Here is a 25,755-nt window from a genome sequence, read left to right on the forward strand (position 1 = left end):
TATCAGTAATTGATCTTTTACCTTTAAAGATTAAAATCCCACAAATATATTTGTGGGTCTTCTATTTGCAAAAAAATCCAAACAAGCATAAACATGACATGAACCATTTCTGATTTAATCAAAATTACCCACAGCCTAGTCTACTCTTCCAATGTACTCTACAGATAATTCACTTAAGCATCTCATTTCATCTTCTAGATTTTCTGGTAATGCAGATATTCTTCAGTAAATCTATATCTGCTGACCCATTGTTTTCTCTTTAGCATCTCAATTTCTGACTGAAAATTAATATTTTGATGTTTATGCTCCTCATGAAAGAAATGCAGTTGATCAATAGCTGTAAAATGTGAGTCCAGCACCTCTAACATTATTTTATTTATGGAACAAAGTTCTAAAATATCCAGACTCTTTTTGAGCTCTTCAGATGCTGTCAGCAGTTCCTTCTGTGCACAGTTTCACCGGGATCTGACTAATTTGCAGTTATATTTTCAGAAACATTAACGTCTGCAATGCCCTCATCAGTCACGGCCACATGGCTACTACCATGTCAATCTTGTGGTAGAAAATGGATGCTGTTAAATTTCTTCTCAGATTATTTGCTAAATTATATCACTGGGTCCAGTTTTCTTACTCTCAAACATCACCAAGCAATGCAAATTCCTTTCAAGTTAATAAAAATGCTGTTTTATTCCCACTTGCTCTGTCACTAGAAGCTTCAGTCTAAAGCTTTGTAAGATACTTCTACCTATTGATGTATTCTCAGAGCTACGGTTGTTGATTTCCAACTGCAAAATGTATGCCATATTGAGATAAGATTTGATTACTTTATTCCATCCATTGTTTTAAATTACCAGCAAGTTTACCTAAACCTTCTGTGGGAAATCTTAACTTTATTGGGTTTTTATCAATCAACAATGCTTTTCTTGCATTTGTGGATCCTGCTAAGTACACACAATGTGCTGTAAGAATTAGGCAAGAAGATTTTAATTCTAATCTCATTTTGTAGTCTTGTCTACATTTAGGGCCAGATTCAGGAAGCCTCCGTGTAAGAGTTATAACTCTTACACGGAGGCTGCAGTTAAACGGTGTGATGTCAGCATGTCATGCATATGCATGAGGTGCATGAGGCATGCTGAATCACACTGTAACTCTTACACGGTCCGTGTAAGAGAGTAGGGGGCGTGTCCGTAGGCTAAGCCCTGCATGCGGACACACCCCCGTAAGTGTATAATGGCTGAAAGTAAACAGCCACGAGAGAAGCCATGGAAATGTAAACAAACACACTACACAACACATTCCCCCACAGACCATCAGTGTACAAAGTGAACAGAGGCTATAAAATGAAAATAAAAACTGTTTTATTTTTTTTAACCCCCGTAAATGTGTGCTACTGCATGCGCTCGTGTGCGCAGGTGTGCTACTAGTGCAACTGCAGTTAGCAATGGTGGAAAAGGATATGAGAACTACATATGCAAAGTAAGCCAAGAAGAAATAGCTTAGCAGTAGAGTTGCCGACTTAAGAGTAGGCAGGCAGGGTTCGAGCCCACACAACAACCTTTTTTTTTTTGTAAATAAGCACTAAAAAAGCCCCTGATGGTATTGTCCAAATGTAAAAGTATACCCTTTTGTAAAATGGAATGAAATGGAGCATACATATTGAAGTAACACAATAATAAAAATAATTAGAAATGTACCGATAGCTAAGCTGCTGTGAGACACAGTGCCCGTAGCTACATAGTGTTCAAGAAGCTGCAATCGGTATGCCCGTTGCTAAGCACCGGTTTAACAGGCTGAAACTGTTTGCAACTAGCTGTGCTTAGCTCAACATGTGTGTCACTAGCCAATTAAGGTTTATCCCAGCGCACACCGTTTGCTAACTACCAGTGCGCATGCGTTAGCTCCGCGCAAACAAGCGCAGACCTGCTTTTAAGTGCTTAAAAGTGCGCATGGCATGTTTGATTGACAGGTCCTCAACTCATTTCTGTCATGAAAATTAAAAATCAGTGGTTAGATTCGAACCCAGGATACCATGCACTAGAGTCAAGGTACTAAACCACTAAGCCATGACAACAATACCTAGAAATGCAGAAATAGCATATATATGGGATAAAATACAGAATGGAGCATGATAAAGCATTTTCAGTGAAGTAGATACAATTCCAAAACGGCCAATCAGAGAAATGTGTGGGAAAAGCAGCATATATAAGCCCCATAGGCGGGAATACACACCATAACCGATTGTAGAACAGACCTGCAGTCAGAATGAGTGGAGTAGGTGAGGGACGTTGCTTTCGAGCACAGCGTTGGGGCATTGAGGAGTCCAGATACATGGTCTGGCTCCTTGTCCATCATCACGAGGCCCAACTCATGCAGGGCCAGGTCTCATGGGGAGCGTACAGGGTGGAGGCATGGGACCAGTTGGCTCGTGATCTGACCAGTGCTACTGGCATTCCACGCACTGGTGAGCAGGTCCGTCACCACCATGCGGACCTGAAGCGGCGCAAGCAAGACCAGTTGACCCAATGGATCCAGGAGGCCCGGGATATGCCCAATGCCCCACTACTGAGTAAGTTACATTTTACTCATGTATGTAAGGATTTCAACTAGCTGATACCATGGAGATGTGTAGTCCAATATTACTTCCTTTCTATTACAGCTGCAGGTGTCTGCTCTGTGAACCGTGAGACGCATGACGGTAGACTGGCGCGGCTGCACCACCATGCAGGTTAGTAACCCCATCTAGTACTTGTAAATAAATATTATAGTGTAGCATGTATCAAAACACTGCAGTGTATTGATTAAAAGTAATCTAATGTGCAAGCAAGAATTGAAAGTTTGCAGGTATGGCTGCAACAAGTTCATCAGTATGCAAGTGTGACTGGAAAAATAATTTATAGAAATAAATAGTGCTGTAATACAGATGTCCCACCATTAATTAAATGTAGTATAACCTGCAGTAGTCTCCAGAGTACAGCTTCAGAATCTGAGGTAGTCACATGTGTGATTTATCCCCTGTTGAAATGCTGAATCATGACAGAAGTGAGGCTGTTGGAAAGTGTTTGAATCACCACAGGTCTAATATGTGAACAAAGCCTAGAAGTACCAACCTGAACTGTGAAGTTGCAGGATGTGTGATGAGAGTGACAGAAAGGGTCATGTATGAATAAATAAAGTAGTAATAACCCCTGAATATATTAGCCCCAGTGTGTTTCCACAGAACTAAATGCATGTGTGAAGAACAAATTAACATCCCAAACTGATTTCAGTGTGTCTGAATCTGGAATGTCAAGGCCAAAATCTGTATATGGTGATAACAGTAAACAATCTGCAGATAGAATGCATGATTATCTGCCAGACTAAACAGCCATAGTTGTCCCCTGTCCTGTCATCAAAGTGTAACAGGATGATGTATCTGAGCAAATTAAAAATAAGTAGGATAGTGATGTATTTGTAACAGGTGTAGCATGACAGTCAAATAAAAATCATTTTGAAACATGAGCCTCAACTTAATTGTGTACCTATTACAAATGTATATCAATGTGTAACTTATGAATGTGTCATCACTTTCTATCTCCACCCAACCCTATAATTCCATATAACAACACCCAATAAATATTGGTATGTGAACATTTCATTAACCATGGACATTTGTCCGTTCCAAACATATATGCATGTCTGTTCATCCATGTGCCCTGTTCATACCTGCAAATCTGATGGCCTGTTGCCATTAATCAACCCTGCATGTTGTTTGATTGTGTATTTCCGTTCAAATAATGCATGTGATATTGATATGCCCCTTGTTCAATGGTGTTAATATCTGGGTGTTTGTTTAATGGGAATACCAATGCATGCTGTTACAACTAATCTGAATGGAATAATATGCCACTAACCCAAACTAACATAACTACTCACAAACCTAGAATGCTTGGGAAGGCAGGTCCCAGCGGACCCACCTCTCCCACCTCAGCTGGCGACTGCACCTGGCACTAGTGCCCAGGCCGGACCCTCCTCCGGTGGCCCTGTGCCACCTTAGGTGGAAGCGCTGCAGGGATGGGGCCCGTCCCCTCTGCAAGCGTGGCCGGAGGAGTTCGTCCACTCACCCTCCAAGGTGTCCGGTCTGTGGTGCGAAGGGAGATCCAAGACTCCATTCTTGGGCCCCTACGCCAACTCGAGGCTCGTGTGGCACAGCTAACGGCCCCGGCCATTGCCCCACCTACACAGCCCCCAGCACAGCCCCATCCTGGGCTGTGAAGGAACAGTGGCAACTGCCTATGGGTGGGGATATCAGTTCCACTGTTGCCATCTGTGGGCTCATGCGTCTTGGATATCCCAACCTCCATCCCCGTCAATTGTGTAACCCCCCCACGTGTGTCATACACCGCCCCTGTATGCGTCTTGTCTCTCTTATCTGTTAACCTACCCAACCTACCACCCCAGCTATACCGACTTCCTTCACCTGACATACCACTCTCCCCTGAAAAAAAAGGGCACTCTGTACCCACAAAAAATTACGCCCATACATAGCTGTCCATGTCGCACACATGTCCGCTTGACATTGAAACTGTTAATTACAATTGGCTCTACAACAAACATTAATGTTGTCCTGACACCTCTCTCAGGGGTGGCAGGTTTCAAATGTCTCACCAAAATACATGGAAATGCACAGCTGTTGCTGTTAAAGACATGGGCATCTATCGGCCTTACCTACATCCCTCCTGCAAATCCCACGCTTGTTTACCTACTGTCTTACCCTCTTTGTGACCCCTTTTCACCACTTTCCTGTCACCCCTTTTCTTTTCTTTCAAAGAAATTAGCGGGTGTCGCTTGTGTTAGCGGAGCTCACCATCAGTCGCAAGATGCGTGAGCTCAGCAAACGAGCGCAGACCTGGTTTTAAGTGCTTAAAAGTGCCTTTATGGCACTTTGATTGGCAGGTCCTGTACTCATTTTGAAAGTCTGGAAAGAAAAATAAATTCCTACTGCCAGTCTCGAACCCAGGACCTTGGTAACATTAGTCCGTATGACCTACCACTAAGCCATGACTGCCATACAAGAACATAGTGCTAAAATAAATATAACATGTAATAGTAGGAAGGTGGCTTTAGCACTTTGATTGACAGGTCCTGTACTCATCTGGAAGGTTTGGAAAGAAAAATAAATTCCCACTGCCAGTCTTAAACCCAGGACCTTGGTAACATTAGTCTGCATGACCTACCACTAAGCCATGACTACCACATGAGTTCATCGTGCTAAAATAAATATAACATGTAATAGTAGGAATCAATATAAAGGCAATTTAGGAGGTGTACTACCCAATGCATTTCAGGTAGAGTTTTAATGGCCAAAGTACTGGATTCCCACACTAGTTCAGTGTTAACAGAAACAGCCCTACTAATTGTTCGCTTGTACATAATAATGTAAGGTAATGTACACATAAGAAGGTATGTAAATGTACACTTACATATATATACATATATAGTAATACATATGAAATATAGTCGTAGGTGTCAGTATCCATACACACTCACTACAGGAGACAGTGAAGATAAATGCAGCATCCAGAATCTGCAACACAGCCTGACTCCTGTGAGACCTACTAACCCCTTAACTGCTGGAAGGTGCCTCCAGCACTTTGATTGATAGACCCTGTACTCAATTTGAAAGCAAAATAGAAGCATACTAGTAGGCCCTACCACAAGACCATTGTAACACTAGTCTGTACGACCTACCAGCAAGACATGACTCTCATACAGGAATATAGTGCTAAATAAGTGGAACATGTAATAGTATGAATGAAGATAAAGGCAATATAGTATGTGTACTACCCTAAGCATGTCAGACAGACCTTCACTATCCCAATCACTGGATTTGCATACTAGTGTGTGTTAACAGAAACAGCCCTGAAAATTGTTAGCTTGTACCCAATATTGTCAGCTAATGTACATATATGACAGTATGTATATGTACACATATGTATATATAGCAATACATAATAAATATAGTTGTGGGTGTCAGTATGCATACACACTCACTACAGGGAACAGGTGGGAGAAATGCAGCAACCTGAATTCACAACACAGCATGAAGCATGAGAGATGTACTAACCTTCACACTCACAGAACATTACAGAACATTTTCCAACAGCAAACCAGCATGGTCCATGCCCTTACAATCTGAAAGGGCAACGCCTATCTCACATACCTTTTTATAGCACTGTCCTGAAATCACAGTGAGACATGCAATCAGTACACAACTGGCTGTATGCAATTAGCCAATGCTGCCTTACAATTGGTGCAGCGGCCATCACATGGGCCTATGCAGATACCTACAAAAGCATTCAGTACCCACACTCCACATATGCAATACAATCATTGCACAAACCTGAGAAAGAGAGAGAGAGAGAGAGAGAAAAAATAACAATAAACAGACTGACAGCAGCAAAACCAGCAGCAGCAGCAGAAAACTGCAAGCAGCAAGCAGCATCACTGATACAGCAACAGCTGCCACAAACAAAGGTAATGCAAAGTAGCAGGTTAATACTGTGTTTACTGTGACATCTCCAAATGTATCATAGTTCAGTATCTATAGGTATGTCCATGAGATAGGTTGTGTGTACATAGTCCTGCAATATATACATATGTAATATTGCTGTACATGTTGCCCATACTTAAAACTTCTATAGCTGAGAACACAAGGCCAGTTGTGCATATGATGCAGTAGTTACCAGGGTCAGTAGAGGTTACTCCTCATTGGTGTGGGACCACTGTGTATGTATGGCACTGTTCAGGTACATATCCCGTAGTATGGCCAGGGATTAATATCAGTCTGTCATGTGGTGCTATGTCCTCCAGGGGTGAATGTAGCACACATCCAGGGATACCATTTCGTAACAGTGATGCTATGTGTTCTGCAATGATGAGGGTGGCTCTCACCTGGACATGTGAGAGGATAGGGAGGTTACAGTCATCTGGGATAACTAATACCACATGTGTAGGAGAATGGGGGGGGTACCTGCACCTAAGCTGTATGCAACAATGTTGCCAATATATGTGCATTTGGTGAATGTGAAGCATCTTAACACTGCTGACCACAGATGCCTTGCCATCATGTGAATCTGCCCTGTGCTGCAGTAGCCTCCTACTATTGTTATACAATATGCCTGTATCTGTAGTCCACTGGACAGGATTAATAAGTGGTGTGCAGTTGTTCTGGGTTAGATATGTGTGTGCACAGTACATGCAGTATGTGGGATGTCTATGGTAAGCATATGCAAAGGTGCTGGAGGTGTGTGTTGTGGCTTCCACTGGCCCAATGGGCTGCATGGATAGCATCACTGTCATAACTAGTGAATAACTGTGTAATTACATGCATACATAGCAAGGTAGTGTACTGTGCTTGTGGTGTTGTTCGGATATGTATATCCAGGCTGAGTAATGTGTGTCCACATCACAGGGTTGGATGGCAACACACATCCAGTATGTAGGGATGAACACCCAGAATGTGTCAGACGTGTCGCCTGTGCAGAAATATCCGGCCATTACCTGTGCATCCCCCACAACACACACACATGCAACATATGGCAGAAGTACTATAGCAGTACACACATGCTCATAGGTTCATACTAGGCGATTTGCCCTAGGGCATTGGTAAGCCTAGTAGAATGTGTTTGTCTTTCGCCACCCAATTACAAGTTATGCTGCTATGCCCTTGTCCGACGTTAGTATACTGTGCCTCTGTCTAACAGTGACATAGAAGTGATACCTGGGGTACAACTATGATCTCCATCCACTCATCCAGATTCCTATGGAAGAGAGTCAATGAGGGACTCTGCCTAACCTGTAGTGTGAGCTCATTACAGAGTGAAGGAAGCCTCTCGGTTAGGAATATGCCCCTCCAGCATGTCCATGTATGTCAGTGCTGAGGTCCAGCTCTCCTGAGCATGTGGCTGTATGGGACTCTGATTGCCTGAGGTGCAGCATGTTCATTACTGCTGGGTAGGACATGGCTGTATATGGCATGCACAGATTGCCTCTGAGCAGGCAGTATGCCACTGAGTCCAGCTGGATTTACTTTACCTGGGCAGCATATGACATCTGTGTGAGCCATTGCATCCCCTTGATGAGGTACTGTTGTCCTGTACCAGTTGCTGTAGGTGTCTGGGTAGGTACATCCCAAAAGGTGCATTGTACGCAATTATAGGCCTGATGATGGATGAGTAAAGAGGCACAATGACCTCCCCTGCCATACATGTGAATCCCTCATGATTAGCTGGGCTATATAACATGTCTTTCAATCCACGTTGGCCATGTGGTAGACAAATCACAGACCGCTACCATGTTTCTTCCCCAGGTCCCCAACTCGTCTTCTGTACTCAATGGCCTAACACCTATGTTGTACATTGCCACCAATGTGGAGGCATGGGAATCTGCATTGAATACTGATACTCCCCCTCCCTTGTTCAAGTGTCGGGGCCGACATGAATGGTAACAGCTATAACTTGGTAGTACTGGTGTGCTCCTGTGAAACCTGAAACAGGTTCATGTTACTGCACAGATATCGATGTCCAGAATGCTAAGTAGGGTTTTGAGTGCGTGCATCCTGAGGTCTAGACTTCCGGTGTTGAGTAGCATTACTCTTACTTCCCCATCCTTTGTGATACAAATGGATGTGGGTTTGCCTTATGAGCCTTGCCCAATACAGGCACTATGGGTGTAGCAAGAGGCTCCACCAAATTCCAATAGGACAGGGGTGACAGGTGCAAGCTGGCCCTAGCAAAGCATACCACCCCAAGATGGCAGGCATTGGCACACCTGTGAATGACACCAGTATGTCAGTCAATTGATGGAAGGGATCATCGTGCCTTGATATTGTGGCATTGTTCTTGGTGAGGGTAGGGTGCTACTCAAGGTCAGGGTCAAACTGTCTTGGGCTATGTGCTCAGAGAGCTCTGTACTGTCTCATGTCATGTAGTCCAGGGAGGTATGTGTCAGGTCATTCACACCAGCATGGACATTGACAGAGTCATACCTGTACTTGCCTTGGGGTTACCTGAGTGTTTGTGTTATGTGGCAGGTCATAGTGCCCGACAGGCCGCACACCGTTACCCTCACCTCGCTAAGCCTGGTGAATGTGATGTTAGTGTGCCTGATGATAGAGGCACCTAGTACAGGTGTATGAGGTGTGTTGTGTACTGTTAATGGCTGTGAGTGTTCAGCACATTGGATTTGTGTGATATGTGTTGCATGTGTACGTTTCCGTGGTAGTGGTTGCCTGAGTGACTACTTAGGAGGTCTCTGCTGCGTAGGCAGACCTGTAGTCCGAGCCTACAAGTATGTTCATGTGTGATCATGTGTTAGTTCTGCTGTTGTGGTAGGTCTATGTGAGACTGGAAGTGTAGTGAGTGTGGTTTCCCTCGCCACCTGACTGGTTATGGCAGTATTGAGTAGACAGAGCCTAGCCTCCAGTTTGGTATATGGCTGCATCACTCACATGAGTTTGAATTTGTTGTTAGGAGGAGGGGGTTGTCTGTGTAAATGCAGCTGTTCTAACATTGTCTCTGGAGTGCCACACTCACCAGCTGGACTGGGGAGGGAACTGACAACTGACCTCTGGACATGCTAGAATACTATTGTGAATTCCGTAAAAATTGAAAACAAGGTCCAGTGGGTAGTGAGGGTGTACTGATATTACCTACAACTGCTGACTGATATAAAAGCGTCAGTGAGCAAGTGCCAGGTAACCTAAGTGCAATGTGTCACAATTAAGTAAATGCAACAATGACAAGCAGTCACTTGCTGTCATGTGTAACATGGAAGTACGTACAGTAAGCAATGCAGATATCAGTAGTGAGTCACAGACGTGTTGAGAAGCTGTGTATTATGTGGAAGTAGCATACCAGTGAAATAACAAGCTAACAAATAACAAGCATATAAACAAAGGTAGATCCAGGAGGCCTGGATGTAGTGTTTGCTACAGCAAACAAGGTGTAGCAATGTCAGTATGTTACAGCTCAGATATGCAGGCACTATAAACCTGAAACCAGATGTCCCCAGCTATGAATGGCAGAGTACAGCCTATTGTCACACACGAGTGCAGACCACAAACCTTGTTAATGTTAAATAACTGGCCTGAAGGCCAACTGCCTATACCAGAACTAATACACTTGTACACTGGGCCCTCAATCAGCAGTTCCCAACTTCAATGGATGAAAGATATGTGTCCTGCCACCACAGCACTTGCCACAAACCTCCCTAATGTAAAACAACTGGCCTGAAGGCCAAGTGCTTAGTCAAAATGACTTAGAATGATAGCTACACTGTAATCAAGTTACAACCAAGCAGTAATAAGTACAATTTAATACTCCCTGTATAGAATGTGTACCATGTATTGCTGAGATACTATGCTGATAACCTGTTTGTGTACCTTTCTAGATCGACATGGCTCCAAAAAGGAACCCAGCATTTTCTGCTGCAGAAGATGACGTGATTCACCAGAGCCTGGTGCGTGACTATGCCATCCTGTTCTCACGCACCACCCAGAATCAGCAGGAGAGGTCTGCACTGTGGCAAAACCTACTTAGTAGGATAAATGATGTTGGCATGCATAATAGGACATATGAGCAGGTGAGACATCACTGCAGTGATTTGATTAGAAATGTCCACCAGCGTGCTGCAGATATCCGCAGGCAACAGATTGCCACAGGTGGGGGGGGTGGCCACACATCCCCCCTCACCAGACTGGAGGGGCTACTGCTAAGTGTTGTGGATCCAGCCCCAGAACAACAACAGCAGTCATGCATCATGATGGAGGTTGGATCCACACAGCAGCAAGACACCGAGCGTGCAGGTAAGATGCCATTTTTATTTATTGTTATTACTGTTACATTTGTTGACCAAGATAGTCTAGCTGGATATATGTCCACTTTCAGTAGAGGCCTGGGGAGAAAAGCTCCACACATAACATAATAAAGGCAGACAGACAAGTTGTTAATACAGACAGCCAACAGAATAGAAATATACACCAGCCTGTTAATTAAATCAACATACATTTAAGGAACTCAAACAGTTTAGAGTCATACACAATGTACTGTCGGTTTCAAAGCAATTCTACCTAAAGCATAACGGTTATGCAATAAGGCAAGAGCCATATAGATAATACTTAGGACTCAGAAGGGTAGAGAAGTAGAAGGAGTATGAAAGATAAAATAATAGGGAAGAGGCAGGGGTCAAGAAGGGAAGTGAGGAAAAGAAGGAAGACAGTCAAGAGGAGGTGGGAGGGATGGGAGAAGTAGGTCAGAGCATAGAAGGACATCAAGGTGAAAGAAACAGGGTAGAAGCTAGTTTCTATGCACAATGAGGGGGTTAAAGGTAAAGAGAGGGTGTGGAGAGGGACATTAGCCTGGAGTCCAACAAGAACCAAGCCAGTGGTTCTGGAAGTACAGTTTGAGTTGTCGTCTGAAGAGAGGTAAGGGTGAGATTAGAGTTAACTCCTGGTATGTACATATGACTGTTCTGTACACTGTTACTTCATGCACGCATAAGGTGTGCATGTGGCATGTATATGTCATCATGATATGTAATTGTGCATGTGTGATACAGACATTATGAGCAGCTGATGTGTATAAGGGAACTAGTGTACTACTGTACTGTATCATGTGCAAAACAGATGGCACACTTGTGCCCACTGACATTACTCTCTTCACACTTCCAGGTCCCTCCCATCTAGCAACGTGGCAGGCCATACATGCTGGTGAGTGTTTTTAACATTACCTGAAAAACAATTTATAATACTAGTAAGAGTAGTGTAACGCTGTAGTAGACATGCTGGTGAGTGTGTTAATAATAACTGTAATACCAGTTGTACTAAATTAAGAGTAGTGTAACACGGTACTGATGTGTGTGTTTACTGTGGGGTGTGCATGTGTGCGAGTGTGCCTGTGCCCATGTGTGCATGTGTGTTAGTGTCCATGAGTGCATGTGTCCATTTATGAATGTGTGCATTAGTATTGAAGTGCATCTCTGTCAAATATGTGTTGGGACTGTAATCTGTGTTCCCTGTTTTCCTCCCGTAGGTTCTGGTGCTGCTCTGGTGACCTGCAGCAGGGAACCTGAATCTTGTGCCCCAGGTACTGATGATGATGAAATGTCTGTAATGGTGCAGGAAGGTGTGTCTGGGTCCACCATTGGTCAGCCAATTGACAGTACACAGCTGTCAACCCCGTCAATGCGCACAGTCATCCTGCCGTTACATCCTTTGTCCCCATTGTCCCTAGGTGATGGACAGTCTGCAGTGGGCATAGATCAGAGTAATGTGGTACCTGTGGTACATGCATCCCCACAAGGCAGCCATGAGCAGGGTCCTCCAATGGTACCACACAGACAGTTGCCCATGGGTTCTCGTGGGGGCATCCGTGGCCGTACTGCCTATGTTCAGAACTGTCATGCAGGCACAGGCACGTATGGAAAGGTACACCAGACAGGGTCTGAGGGAGCTGAGAGCATGTCGCACAGCCATGACAGACGGCATGTGTGACGTTGCGAATGCTATCCGTAACCTCACAGATGTCATTGACAGACATTGTGGGGGCATAGAACAGCTGCTCCACAACCAGATGTCCATGAGCCAGGGCGATGGTGTGCGTTTGCGACGTCGACGTGGCCGTATGCCAGCAACAGCACCAGCTGGCAGTGGCCGCGGATGACAACAGGCCCACTCACGCACCTCAAGTGCCAGCACCAGCCCCAGCAATGCTGGGTCTGTGCTAACATCAGGACGCCCCAGGAGACCACGTGCAAGTGGCTCTGGACAGTCCCAACAGGGAGCTGTGTCCAGTCAGCACACCCCTGCTTCTGACGACAGTACCCAGTCTGGGTTAGTACCGGATACGGCCCGTAGCACCCCTGCCAGGCACAGGTACCGTGTCCGTGCCTACAGACATTGATCTGGATGACCTGACAGGTGCAGTCTGTGACTGTCCACAAAACCCTGTACATGGCAGCCATTATGTGTGACTGTGTGCGTGCTTACACACATGCAGAAACCTAACACCTAGGGCAAACACATACACACACACACTGCACCAACACTGGTCCACCCTGTACTGCTGCCCCTCACAAACACACATACACACACATGTCAATTGGTGTCACCAGTGGCTGGCTTGGGCATACCTAACCCACACCCTGTGCATATGATGACACTGTGCCACCTCCTGCATACTACAACATTGGTGCAGGAAAAGGTATACACGTTGCTGATGCACAGGGTGATTACATAGATGTGTATAAGTAGTAACATGTTTGTAACTGTTCAGTGTTCCAGTATGATTGTGTGTATATCCCAGCAGTCCTGCTGCAGTAACTGTATGAATGTCCTCAATTGTTATCTGCACCCATACTACTTACCAAAGTGTACCAGCTGCACACCATCACATGCTAACATTGACCATGGGAATGCGCATCATGTGCTGTTATGTAGATTCAGCTATATGTATCTGTTCTGTCACACATGCATTTATACACACCCTGCTACCCACACACATGCACACGCTCACCTGCCATTCCCATAATTTATTACCCTACATGAGTAGCTGTCGATACATGACAGGTACACATTTGAGAAGTGCACTATGTTGTTTACTACTCACTTCCTCTTCTCTACCTGTACTCACAGGGTGCAGGCAACCTCATCAGTTCAAAGATGTAATGTGCATCAGGTACTGTGGTGCCCTGATTGCCACATCAAACATGTTTCCCATACAGAAATGCACACACAGACACTTCCCACATCCACACACTTGCCACATACAGGCTTCAAAACACTATCTAGGTATATTCTGGTACATGCATGTTACAGTAGCATGTAACACTATACTGAGTACTGGCAGTTGTCTGTTGTCATGTTGTTTGTATAGAATAAAAGAATTGTTTGATTATCCTACTTTGTTTTGTGGACATTACTTGAAAAGTGTTACCTTACATGTGTTATTGGTACCACCACCTTCTCTTTTGTAGTTTTGTTTGTATAGGGTGCTGTCAACATCACTGCTTGTTAAGGGTAATGAGCACCCTGCAGTGCATAGCCCCATGTGGCAAAAGCCACATCCCACCCCCATCATTGTGCACACATACTAACCCCACCCACAGTAAAACACATACTTTCCATTTGCAATATTCAAACCCATACCTAACTGTGTTATGTCAGTAGAAACAGACACATTAGCAGAGTGTGCTATATGCAGTAGTTGCGGAAATCCTTTCTAATGCTCTACTTAGAGGGTGCTGACATCATCTGTGTGTAGGATGAGGGATGTGCACCCTGTAGTGTGTTCTCCCAGTTGGCAAAAGGCACTTATCCCTCCCAGCATAGCGCACACACATAAACCCCACTCATACTAACACACATACATTCCCTTTGCAGGATTCAAACCCCTACCTAACTATGTTATGACATGGGAGAAAGATGCATTAGCAGAGCGCGCTATGCAAATTTCTGGAAGACTTTAATACAGGTAATATAGTTATAGAGTCCTGACATCATCAGTGTTTCAAAAGGGGGATCTGCATCCTGTACTGTACTGTCACAGCTGCTAATAGGGGCATTTCCCACACACACATCGATGTGTTCGAGGTTTGCATATGTGGTGGATCCAGTACTCCAGTGTGATTTGTATATGGTTTGATTGCAACAATGAGGGATATACTCCCAGTGGTGAGCATTTGGAACTCATGTTTGTGATGATCAGGTCTAGTATATCTGCCCCTCTTGTGGGAAGGTTGGTTACCTGTTCCATAGCTGAAGAATGTCTGATCTATGTGAACCCTAGAGCTTGGGTATTGTGGCTTGTGTAATGTTCACAGTCTATGTTTGGGCATCTGATGTCACCCAGTATGATGGTGTTTGCAGAGAAATCTATACTCTCCTGTGTCAGCATGAAGGCTGTGTGGGAGTCCTGAGTTTGAGAGGGTGCTGTAAGAGCTCCTCTGTGTCTCTTTCCATGTGGTCCAGGGAGGTACGTCTCAGGTTGTTTGCACCAGCATGGACAATGACTGCCTCATAGTTGTACCTGCTGTGGAGTGACCTGTGTGCCTGTGTTATGTGGCACATTCTATCACCCGACAGGTAGCTAAATGTGACCCTCACCTTGATCTGTCTGGGGGGCGGCACGTCTGTCAACAGCTCATGTCAAGCAAGTTCACACCCCTCATAAATGATGTGGAAACCTTCAAAGGCCCAAGGCCTGTTGGAAATATGGACCAGACTGCAGATACCTGTATAAAGGCATTCTATGGACACATTCAGGAATGCATGGATCATGACACCACATATGAAAGCATGACCCAATTCTCCAAAGGCAGATGTCCTGGGTGCCGGACACCAGCCATAAACACACTATACAATAGAAGGATGATGCCACCACATTACAACAACCTCCCAAAATGTGAAGGCACCACAGATGGTTATTGGAAGACAACTACAGGCACCCATACAATTGTCCAAGGCCATCATTGAGAGAAGATTCCACAAGCCACTGAGGATAATCACAAGGCTGTCTGTAGTTATGTTAGGAACCCGGGTGGTACTACCCAGATATGCTCAGAGGTAATCCAAGATGTCACACAAATCCAAAACACACAGACATTGCCATCATCCTAGTGGACAGGTTCACTGCTGCCTTCTCCCCCCCCACCACACCGAAAGGGCAAATATGTCTTGCGGCAGAGTGCCGCCCCCCCTGACATCACAGATGCTCAGGTAAGAGATGCCCTTCCCAAAGCAATAAACACTGCATCAATGGGACCAGACAGTGTCCCAGGCTGTGTCCTACATGAACCACAAGAAGAGCTACACCCAGACATAACACCACTGTTCAATCGCGGACTTACTACACGATATGTGGCCAGAGAGTGGCGTACAGCAACAGTGGTCTCTCTACATTCAGGTGGTGCCTTCACGGATCCTGGACACTATTCGCCCCATATGTCTGACTAGCTTTGTCTGCAAAGCTATGGCAAGGATCAACATGAACCTCACATATCTAGATATTGTGTACCTACAGACATGTCACCATACACAGTTTGGCTTTGTTGATGGCAGATCCTGCCTCTCAAACCTGTTTGATTTCTTTGTAACAGTCACCAAGGCCACTGTCAAGGGGAATGAGGTCTACACAGCCTACCTGGACCTTGCATAAGCCTTTGATACAATACCCCACTTGTGCATTATAGGGAAGCTCACCAGTGTACATATTAACGCCTACGTCACTATGGTTATTGTACACTGGCTCAAGGGCAGAACACACATGGCTAGACTTGCTGGAGCCATGTCAGCCTCCAACCTGGTACAAGTGGTGTCCCACAAGGCTCAGCCCTGGGAGCTGTCATGTTCATCATATATTTACCATAGGTACAGGCCAACATGGAAGTACTGTGGCTGAGCAAGTCGCAGGGGACTGCAAACCCTACTTGGTGGCATACTGCCTCTTCATAGGCAATCTGTGCCTGACATATAAAGCCATGTCAAACCCTCACTTAATGGCCATGCTGCACCTCAGAATATCCAGATTCCATCAGCATACATGCTGGAACGACTTGAACCTCAGGAGTGATATGCATAGGACATGCTGGAGAGGCACATTCACAACTCTGGAGGCTCCCTTCATTCTTGAATATTATCCCAATAGAGGTTAGGCAGACTGACTCAGTGACTGTCTTCAAGAGTGATATTAATGACTGGATGTGACTTCGTAGGGTTACCCTGGGTATCACTTATGTGTCACTGTGAGACAGAGGCACAGTATACTAACCTTGGAAAAGGGCATAGCAAGACAGATTTACAATGCATGTTGAAAGCCACACACATTCTGCATAGGGGGATACATGCCCTGGGCAGACATCCCTGTATGAACCTATGGACCTATGTATCTTGTTCACCATTGGCCCTATGTGCTGTTAATCACCAATGCAATCTCAATACTATGGTAGCATGTGCAATGGTCAGTTGTCAGTCACCTCTATGGTACAGTTGTGGGATATGTGTGTCATGTAGTACTGTCACAGCTGCCACATGTACACAGTCAACCCTATCCCCTGTCCATGGATGTACAACACATGTATGAGATGGAAACACATGGCCAAACTGTGGACTAAGCACTCTGAACCCAGTACTGGCATAACCTGTCTGGTGGCATGAAATACTACAGTGACAGCAATACCAATCTGATGTGGACCTACACGGACAGCAATACAAGCATGGAAACACACCAGGTCAGTTGTGGAGCCTAAGGATAGCATCCTGCATGACTGGCAGACATCTCTGCAGCTGGCACACAGGCATACATTAGGCCTGCACACAGCACTCATAACACATAGCACACAAATCCTGTGTGTCAAACAAGCACAGTCTGTACAGCTATACAACACTACTGCTGCAGTTGTGTTAGGTACCCTTATTGTCCAGTACAGTGAGAACATGCTCACCAGGCTGGACAATGTGTAGGTCACAGTAATATGCTCATGGAGCACTGTGGTCCACCACATAACACAAACATACAGGTCAGTCAGATGCATAGACACATATGACTCAGTCATTGTCCTTGCCACCACAGCTGATGTGGGTTTCCCTCACTGGGATACATGATAGGGAACATGGAAGGGATCACTGAGCAAGTGACACAGGCTGGTTGACTCCTGACCTTGGTTGGCATCAGACCCTCACCAGGGATTCTGACATATTACTGAATGCTAATGAATTAGTGTAGCTACGACACCCTGACTGAATGGTTCTTAGCATGCTGTCACTGCATTGCTGTGGAGTAACATCTTACCACTCCCACAACAGGTGAAAACATGCAGCACCTGTACATCAGCAACATGTAGACTATATGCCCCAGACCAGGTGTGTATCCCTCACTACTAGGCTGACAGCATCTACATCTCACACTGTATATACACATCCCACATGCAGCACCTGCACAAAAGACCACAGTCATAATGTTACCCTGTGCAAATACCATGTATTCACATGTGCCAGGCATCACACATGGTAACTATTGAAGGTCACAGGTACATATGTGTATTTGGCACACACATACATCATGTGTGCATTGCCATAACTGGTTTCATCAATGTCATGCATTATTGTGAGGGACAACCCGCACACATGGGCATTCTGTGTGGGCAAAACACACGTGGCATGTCTGTACTCAAAAGCCATACATAATTGTGATATCATTTAGAAAGGGGTATATGCATCCTGTAGTGTGTTTTCCCAGTTGCCAAAAGGGGGATTTCAGTCATACATACTTACCCCCCCCTGCACGCACACTTGCTGGATCCAAACCCCTATCTAACTATGTTATGACACTAGAGACGGACGCATTAGTACAGCACGCTATTCGCATTACTGAAAGGTTTCCTTTCCCCTGATATACTTATAGGGTGCTGACATCATCAGATTTTAGAAAGTGGAATGAGCATCCTGTGGTGTGTTTTCCCAGTTGCCAAAAGGGATGCCCTTTTCATACACACTTACTTACCCCCCTTCACACACACTTGCCATTTGCTGGATTCAAACCCCTACCTAACTATGACACTAGAGATGGACGCATTAGCACAGCGCGCTATTCGCATTACTGGGAGATTTCCTTTCCCCTGATATACTTATAGGGTGCTGACATCATCAGAGTTTAGAAAGTGGAATGAGCATGCTGTGGTGTGTTTTCCCAGTTGCCAAAAGGGATGTTCTTTTCATACACACTTACACACGCACATACCCCCCTTCACACACACTTGCTGGATTCAAACCCCTACCTAACTATGTTATGACACTAGAGACGGACGCATTAGCACAGTGCGCTATTTGCATTACTGGGAGATTTCTTTTCCCCTGATATACTTATAGGGTGCTGACATCATCAGAGTTTAGAAAGTGGAATGAGCATCCTGTGGTGTGTTTTCCCAGTTGCCGAAAGGGACGTTCCTTTCATACACACACACTTACTGGATTCAAACCCCTACCTAACCATGCTATGACACTTGAGACTGACGCATTAGCAGAGCGCACTATTCGGATTACCGAAGGATTCCTTTTCTCCTGATATACTTATAGGGTGCTTACATGATCAGTGTCTAGAAAGGGGAATGAGCATCCTCTGGTGTGTTTTCACAGTTGCTAGGAGTAACATTTGGACCAAGTGTGTGAGCATGCCCAGTTCAGCCTTCCCATGGCATGTTGTGTGAAAGATGTCTCATTTATCTAAGTGTGTGAGCATGCCCAGTGTGGGCTTTCCATATGTTGAACTCTGCAGCCCATCACATTTGTGGATGAGTGTGACCCTCAACAAATACCTCCAGTTTATGGTTGTGTGTTCTGTGCCATGTTGTGTAGTTACTGTCCAAATGCTTTTTGTGTGAACACAACAGGGAGTATACTGTGCCTGCAGGTTTTGCATGGGATTCTTTGCACACAATTGTCAACATCCGTTCATACTGACCTAACACTGTAGTACTGTATAGTGTAGTGGTTCAGTACTTTCACCGTGGTGGTCAGTGTCCTGGGCTTTAGTCCTATCACTGCTTTACATTTCCATAGTGTGCACAACAGCCTGGTTAGGGTCCAGTTGTGCACATCTGCACAAAGGTGGTGCCTCTACAGACCATGGTAATTACTGCCCCATAAGCTTAACAAGTCTAGTCTGCAAAGCTATGGAGAGGATCATAATTGAGCTCATAAACAAAGATATAGGGGACATGCAGACATTGTACCCATCCCATTTTGGCTTGGTCAAGGGCAGATCATGCCTTTTGTACTGGGTTGACATCTTCAAAATGGTCACTTAGGCCATTGTTGGGGAAAGGCAGTTCATACAGCGTACCTTGGCCTTGCAAACACTTTCAACACAATACCCCACTCAGGTATTGTGGAAAATCCTAACAACTGAAATGTAAACCCATATGTCACAAGATGGGTTGCAAACTGGTTTAAGGATGGGACCCACAGGGTTAGAGTTGCTGGTACTATGTTAGACTCCAGGCTGGTCACAGGTGGTGTCACACAGGGCTCAGTCCTTGGCCCCCTATTGTTTGTCATGTACTTCCCAGAAGTACAGGCCAACATGGGAGGACTTTGGCTGACAATGTTTGCAGATGACTGCACACTGGGCACCATAGTGGACAGTGCATCAGACACGGATATCCTTCAGAAGGGACTCACGGTAACTGATAGCTGGTGCCAGAGCCAAGGCCTGAAGTCAAAGTGCACAACATGTGTAGACATACCCTTCAGGAAAGGCAAGGTAACCCCAAGCTACCATATAGGTGGCAATCCTCTAAGCACAGAGGAGGTTATCATGGACCTGGGGACCCAGGTTGACAGTCGCCGTTCTTCAAACACTCACGTTGCTAAAGTGGCTAGACAGACCTTCTACATTGCCCACCTGATCAGGATGGGATTCACATCCAGATCTAGTGGGTCATTGTTCCCCTGTACTCTTCACTTATCAGACCGGTGATCAAGTAGACTGCCCTATTCTAGATGTATCTCACCCAGCATCTGCAGCAATTGGAGACACCCTGAATGTCCCCCACCTAAAGGATCAAGGAACCCCAACAGCTGTCATATGCTGCCAGATTGAAGACACTGCCACTCTATTCACTCACATACCGTCTGCTTAGAGGTGACATGTGCCTGACATGCAAGGCCATGTCCAAACAGGGATTAATGGACATGCTCCACCTCAGAATCAGCAGATCCACCTTAACCACTAGTGCAAGTGACTTACACCTTAGCAGGGATGTATGTTGGACATGTTTGAGGGATGGAGTTATCACCCGGAGACTCCCTATGCTGTGGAATACAATCCCGGTCCATGTGAGGCAGAGCACCTTGCTGGCTGTGTTCAAGAGGTATCTTGACCTGTGGATGGAAGGTCATACGTTTAACCCGGGATTGTCACTGTGTCACTGCTGGAGAGAGGCAGGACAAAATAATGGGCACAGTACTGTTTCCGTATAATGGGTGGTGTACACCAACAAACTCTGTGCTAGGCTTATACCTGCCTTAAGGAAGATAGCCTAGTATAAACCTATGTACTTATGAACCTATCTGACCATGTTGCATTATGTTCAGATGTGAACTACTTACAACAGCCTCATCCAACATCAGTAGTGTATTCCACAACATGGGTGTACATTGGCAAACACTACCGGTGTGCCCTAGGCCATTTCTAATGCTAGTCGGAGAGTGTGTTTGTCCGTCAACACATTGTAAGTGTAGTTTGCCATGACATATGTCTTGTTTAGTATACTGTGCCTCTGTCTACCTGTGACATAACATTGATACCCAGGGTAAACCTCCCATCTCCCATCCACTCATTAGGATTCCTGTTGAGGGAATCAACAAGTGTCTCTACATACAACCTGTACTGGTAGTGTACTCATGCGTGGGGTGGCTTCTGTGTTATGGATAATGCAGTACAGCCTGTCCTATGTATGTCAGTGCTGGGGTTCAGGTCCCTCATGTGCATAGCTCCCTGCCATTCAGATTGTACAAGGTGCAGCATGTGCATTGATTCCAGCTTGGACATGGCTTTCTACATCAGGCACAGCTTGCATCTGGGTGGACAGCATGGCAGTGTGTGGAGCTGCACTCTGTTTAATCAGGCGACACATTACATGTGTTCCAGCTCTTTCATACTCCTGGTGAGGTACTGTTGTGGACTTTACAGGTGCTGGATGTGTCTGCATGAGGTAAACCCCACAGGGGCTGTTGTGGTCATTTCTAATGCTGATGAAAGATAACTGCAGAACCACAATGACCTCCCCTTAGCTACATGTCAGAAAGCATGGACCATGCAATCACAAATAAAAACAGGACCCTCTCCACAAAGGGGAAGTGGCCTGTCTGGTGGACCCCAGCCATAAACAAACTGCATGACAGATGAGGGTTACTAATGCAAGACAGAGCTACATCTCCAAAAGGAAAGACAGCTGTGATCAGCACTAGTAGAAAGCTACATTATCTCATAAAGACATGCAAGGTCAACTTGGCGACATAAATCACCAAAGACAATGAAGGTAACCACACTGCTTTCTTCAGTTATGTCAGACACCTGGTTGGGAACCCTCAGATATGCTCAGAGTTGGTACACAACAACATATATTCTAGTGACCTGACAGATATTGGCAACATTCCGGTGGACAGCTTCAGTGTGATTTACCCCCTCCCTCACCCCCAAAAGAAGATAGTTATCACTGCTGTATGTAACCTCACTGTCATCTTGGATGTCCATGTGAGAGCCGCACTCAGCAAAGACAAGTACACAGCATCAATGGGACCTGCTGGCATCCCCGGTTGCATGCTATGTGAACTCCAGAAGGAGCTGGACCCGTATATACAACTGCTATTTAACCTTAGTCTTGCTACAGGATATGTACCTGAACACTGGCATACAGCAACAGTGGTCCCACTCCACAAAGGAGATGCCTACACAGACCATGGCAACTACCACCTCACAAGCTTAACCAGCCTTGTCTGCAAAGCTATGGGAAGAGTCATTATGGAGCTCTTACACAGACTCATTGCTGACCTACGGACCCTTGTTCCCACCCAGTTCAGCTTTGTACAGGGCAGATCCTGCCTTTTGCATCTAGTTGACTACTATGAAACTGTCAGTAGGGCCATCGATGAGGGCTACACAGTCCACACAGCATACCTGCACTTGGCTAAGACCTGTGACACAATACCCCACTCAGGCATCATAGCCAAGCTCAACAGCTGACATATAACAGCATATGTCACAGGATAGGTTGCAAAATGGCTAAGAAACAGAACCCATAAAGTCAACATTGCAGGTGCCTTGTCAGATTCGAAGCCAGTCACAGGTGGTGTCCCACAAGGATGTGTCCTGGGACCCCTCTTAATTGGTATTTACCTTTCAGATGTGACAGCAAACATAGGGGGGTTGTGGCTGACAAAGTTTGCAGATGACTGCAACCTAGGCACCATAGTGCATACATCAGCCGGCACACACATCCTACAGAATGCCGTCACAAAGGCGGATAGCTGGTGCCAGACTCATGGCCTGAAACTGAATGCAACTGATGTGTATTCATCCCCTTTGGGAGGAACAAAGTACCCACAGATCAATACATAGACAGCAACCCACTGAGCACAGAAAACAAATCAGACACCTGGGGACACATGTAGATAGTGACATCTCTTTTGACACCCTGTTACCAAAGTGGTTAGGAAGACTTTCTATCTTGCCCACCTTATCATGGAGGGTTTTCCATCAAGATCATAGGAGGTCATTGTTCCACTATCCTTCTCCCTTATCAGGCCCATGATTGAATACAAAGCCCCATATGGTATGTACCTCACCCAGCACTTGCAACAGCTGGAGAGACCCCAAAAGTACCTACCATGAAGATCAGGGTTCTTCAACACATGTCATATGCTTCCAGAATAGAGGTAATCCAGCTTTATTCAGTGTCATACCGCATACTTACAGGTGACCTATGCCTGACATACAGGACCATGTCCAATCAGGATTTGGTGGACATGCTCCACTGCAAGCAATCCAAATCCACCAGAGCCATGAGAGCTGAGGATTTGAACCTCAGCACATACATGTATAGGACATGCTGTTGGGACAGAGTCATAACTCAGAGGCATCTCACACTCTAGCAGAGTATCCCAGTTCATGTTTGACAAAGTCCCTCACTGACTCTCTTCAGGATACATCTGGACAACTGCATATGAGACAGAGGCACAGACTAGACAGAGGCACAGTCATGTTATTCAATTACGTAACGGGGTCATAATGTGTCACTACTAAGTCAGAGGCACAATATTCGGAATCTATTCTGTACACTTATTACCACTATAAGGGGTGGCAATAGCCACATCACTATGGCTAGGCTTACACATGCACTAGGGCAGATAGCCTAGTAGTAAACTATGACACTATGAAACACTGGTGTATGTGTAGGTATTGTCAATCAAGCACTATGATGTGGTTTGGGGGGCTTGATATCTCCCTGTATTTCAACATTGTTTTGTCTATTCCTTCTAGCATGTCTAGGGATCAGTTGCTAATGTCCTCTCCTGCTCAGCTGGTGAACCTGGGAATATTGAGGCAATGTTACACTTGCCTCATGTACACTGACAACCCTCTCCTTCTCCCATAAAACACACATACATGTGAGAGATGCAACTATATAGCCAAAGTGGAGGCTGAGCTCTCTCAACATAGGACTAGCAAGACCAGGGAGAAGGTGAAGGTAACCACACATCACAAATCCAGTCTCACATGGCACTATCACAATGTAAGATCATACACATAGACACACAGAGACATACTCGGAGGCTCTCATCAGAATTCTACCAAAACGGCAGTGGCTACCACAGCAGACACTCACACAACTGCCTCCACAGGGCACAGCACATGCAACACATTGACCACAGAGTCGGTGTGCCAAACGGTCACAGCCCTTAAGGCCGAACACACTGCCAGACACACTTGTCATAGGTGACTCCATAGTCAGACACACTGATGTCCCACTCACCAGATCGAATACGGAGGAGGTCACAGTAAGCTGCCTATCGGGCACTGGAATCCACCACATAATGCAAGCACTCAGGTCACTCAACTGCAAGTACAAGTCTGACCCAGTCATTATCCATGCTGGTGTGAACGACCTGAGATGTACCTCCCTGGACTACATGGAAAGAGACATAGAGGATCCCTCTGATTATGTAGGCCAGGCAGGTATGACCCTGACCTTGAGCAGTATCCTACCTTCACCAAGTATGATGCCACATAAACAGAGACAAGATGATCAGCTGTAATAATTTGCTTAAACTATGGTGTCATTCAAAGGGGTCCAATGTCTGTCTGCCTGGGATGACATGCTGGACAGGCCACGCTGATTTGCAAGGAAGGCTTGCACCTGTCACCCTGGGCTTCCGGATTTCGGCTGATGCTCTTGCCACCCCATTGTGCCCTTTTTATGCAAGATTCAGATTCTACACCTACCACCCTAGAACACAGTAAAGGAAGGACACTAAGGGTAATGCTGCTCAATGCCAGAGGTCTCAACCTCAAGCTGCACACACTCTATGCCCTTCTCAGTATGTAGCACATTAATGTCTGTGCTGTGCCTGAAACCTGGTTCACAGCTTCTGACAGCACCCTGGCACTATCGGGTGTTACCTCATATCATGCGTTCCGGCACCAGAATCCGGACAACACCAAGAAAGGAGGGTGGGTGTCCATATTCATCAAGGACACCCTCACCTCATGGTTGGTGGCAACACACGATGCATCGGAGACCATCCAGGTGCCAGTGACCGTAGGCAAGACTGCTCTGCAGTTTGTAGCATGTTACATGCCACCCTCTCAAACTCAGGTACCTCACACAGCTGTCCTGCAAACACTGAAGGGGATATATGTATCTCCAAACACCATCCTACTGGGTGATTCCAACTATCCACATATAGACTGGGATCACTAATCAAGCCACAACACTCTAACACAAAGGTTCCAAGAGTTCATACACTCAAATGCCATGGAACAACTTGTCCCAATCCCCACAAGTGGAGGCAACATACTAGAACTCATCATCACGAACATGGGGTCACACTGTTCAACACCAGAAGTATACCCATCATTGGTGAGATCAGATCATGGACTAATCTCAGTGGGAGTCCACATCCCACCCACACCCCAGATAGAAAAACAAACAGTGACGACCTTC

This window comes from Protopterus annectens, chromosome 12.part0, assembly GCF_019279795.1.
Source record: "Protopterus annectens isolate FY-2018-M chromosome 12.part0, PAN1.0, whole genome shotgun sequence".
Lineage (NCBI taxonomy): Eukaryota > Metazoa > Chordata > Ceratodontiformes > Protopteridae > Protopterus > Protopterus annectens.